The sequence below is a fragment of the Octodon degus genome, unplaced genomic scaffold (assembly GCF_000260255.1).
Source record: "Octodon degus isolate 3935 unplaced genomic scaffold, OctDeg1.0 scaffold00108, whole genome shotgun sequence".
NCBI lineage: Eukaryota > Metazoa > Chordata > Mammalia > Rodentia > Octodontidae > Octodon > Octodon degus.
In genome coordinates, this window is record NW_004524684.1 from 3,506,755 (window position 1) to 3,509,806 (window position 3,052).

Sequence of the window (3,052 nt, forward strand, 5' to 3'; positions counted from 1 at the left end):
CCAACTTCCTCTGGGCTCATGTGTAATAACACAGGTTCATCATTCCCCCTTTTTCCCTCCATTAGCAGGCCTCCTCGCATGGGGTTCGTGGTTTCTTTTAGCCCTGTACAAATCCACAACGTGTCTTTCATTCTGTGGACCAGGGCTCAACAAATGTCCATACCCAGTGCTGGGAGAGATTTAAGTGGAGATAATCTTCCTTCTGTTCCTGAGCCTCAATCTGCACTATGTAAGGTCCCACAGCAAATGTTTAAAAGTGATTTCTGGGATAGCAAAATGAACTATTTCTAGGTAGTTGCAATATAAGATAGAAAATAGCAATGTCTTTAACATTATGTAGGAAAAACTATAAATGTCGCATGTGTCACTTCATGTTTTGATTTAGTATACTCTTTAACAGAAAATACAATTTAATAAGGTATACAGTGCTTTGAATGTCTGTTGTCAGTAAGACATTGGTGAAGTCTTTTAATATGGTAGGAAGATATCTTGACAAGAGTCCTTTAGAGTTCTGTAAAATCTTTCACAAAATAACATTCTTCTGGTTTCTTTTAAGATCACTGTTAGCCTTATGTAAACGAAATGATATTAGAATAACTATTCACTCAATAGTAAAGATAATGAAGCTGAGAAAACAATAAGTTTATTATGTACTTTTCTAATCTTTAACTTGGGGATTCACATCATCTGATTTTTCTCATTATTAACTTCTGTCTGTAAAATTATATTTCAGTGAAGAGTTAGAAGAATGATGTGAACTAGAAATACTTCCTAACTCACTGATCAATTAAAATTTAGGGACATAATAGCTGCTTGTGTTGCAGTGAGCAAACTCACTATCATATAAAAATATAAAGTAATTTTGTGATGCTCATTTGAAAAATGATATAGTACAGTAATAAGCAAAAGGGTGCTGCTTTAACTGATATACCATAAAATTGCTGTGTGAAAAATTTCTCCATATGAATGTACTAATAATTTTGATATTTTTTAAATAGAGGATATCAATGATAAAATATTAATATCTTCTGGTGAAATTGCTAGATTCTAATTTTATAATTGCAATTTCAAAAATAGGAAATACTCCTTATATAAGTACATATTCATGTAACATTATTTAACAAACATTGCATATTATTTTTATTTATTCAGCAAACATTATAGGTAGTAAATGCTGTATTGCACAGAAGTCTCCAAAAGAAGTGTATCTTAAACTATGTGTGGAATTATGAAAATGAAGAAAATCCAATTTTATATAACTTCTATGTTAAAGCGCATGACATTACGACTCAGAAAGTTAGAATGATTCCTGTATGCCAAATAACTGCAGCTTCATGAAGAGCCACAGCTTCCCAGGCTCTGCCCTACAGGCCCCCTCATCGCTCTGTGACACCGTACTGTGATAACTATATATAGAATATGTCTGCATTTGAATAGACTTTAGATTGGCTCTCAATTGGAAGGAGATTTCTCAATTAAGCTCTTGGTGTAATTTCGGATCTAGAAATGCTTGCTGTGAGTTTGGACACATTGCTGACTTCAGACAAATCCATAAACCCAGTGAAACTGGAATCTAATCAACAGAGTAGAAGGAACCTTTGAAATGCTAAACAAAGTGGCTGAACTGAAGGAATCTCACTCAGTTTTTCTTTTTTTCTCTCTTTACCATATAGCTTTGAACTGATTTAAAATCCCCTGGAGTGCTAACTTCAGCGGAACAGCTTGGTGGGATGTAAACTCCCCAAGTTCACAGAGATGTGAAATGTAGCACTTTTGTACTTTCAAAAGCAATTCGGATCTATACTGCTCAATACTCATGGGGCCTTGCATCTCCTTGACATTTTTATTTGTAGGTGTGGTTCTAATTCTGCACGCTAAGGTAAATACGGTAGCATACAAGAAACAGAGAGGGCCCCTGAACAGAAAAACAGAAAACTTGATCTTTGCCACTGATGAGGCTGATAACAGGGGATCTCCGATGTAGCAGCATCAGTGTCGCTATGGTGGTTCATATGCAGGACAGTAGGACTTACTAATGCATGATGCTTTAGGCCTTTTTATATAAACACAATACACATTTCTAAAAATTAGATAACTAGAGAGCAGAGAAGTACATGTAAATAACTGGATGTGCTTCTTTGTAATTGAGGGAATTCTTGTTAGCTAACTTGGTGAAATAAAGACACTGGAAAGGGGTGGAGCGCCTTGTCACTGACGGAGGGTTGAAGTGAGGTGTGAGAGAGAAGCACAGAGGTGAACCATGTACACTGCCTACGGAAAGCGCTCTGTGTGTGCTGAGTGGGGAGACGCTGGGAAGATGAAAATTTTTTGAAATTTAAGGTTGCGTGCTCTGTTTGGCAGCACATGTACTAAAATTGGAATGATACAGAGAAGATTAGCATGGCCCCTGCGGAAGGATAGCACTCACATTCATGAAGTGTTCCCTATTTTTTGGCAGTCCTGCAGATAACCCACTACTATTAGGGTCTACTGGACTATATTGGATTATTTTGCTGAATTCACACACCTGCAATATTTAAATGGCAATGGAATACCCTTCTCTGACAAAACCAAACAAAGAAGGGGGATACAAATGAAGGACCATTTAGTAATGAAAAAAAAATCTGCATATACAAAACAGTTAGACTTGATATACAGCTACCTTCTCTGAGTTCAATGAGAAGATTTATACTAATATTGTTTAGACAAGATATCATGTCTGTATCTTGTACTATGAATAACTACTATGAAAACAATATGCAATGTATTAATTACTATAACTGTCCTACTAACCTGTTTTGAAACTGTCTCACTGCTATTTCTTTCTCAAAATTAATTAAAAAATGAAATTTAAGGTTGCAAGCATATTCTTAGAAACTACCTTTCAATCTCAAAAAAGTGCCACAGCTCAACTTATATTTTATATTTTTTAAATCTTAATTTTTATTTCTTCTCACCTTATATTATAGTGCATAGATTTTGCCATGGGAAGCCTGAATGAAACAAGAAGAAAGGGCAACACACACAAAAGAACAGCTTCAAAGAACAAGCC

General features: G+C 35.5%; 1 non-coding gene across 1 annotated transcript; it reads left to right on the forward strand.

Annotated features, from left to right (window-relative positions):
* Nucleotides 1-2,345: 2,345 nt before the first annotated feature.
* LOC111818952 lies at nt 2,346-2,452 on the forward strand. Its single transcript, XR_002822813.1, has one exon. It is a non-coding gene; the product is annotated as a U6 spliceosomal RNA (small nuclear RNA).
* Nucleotides 2,453-3,052: the final 600 nt, after the last annotated feature.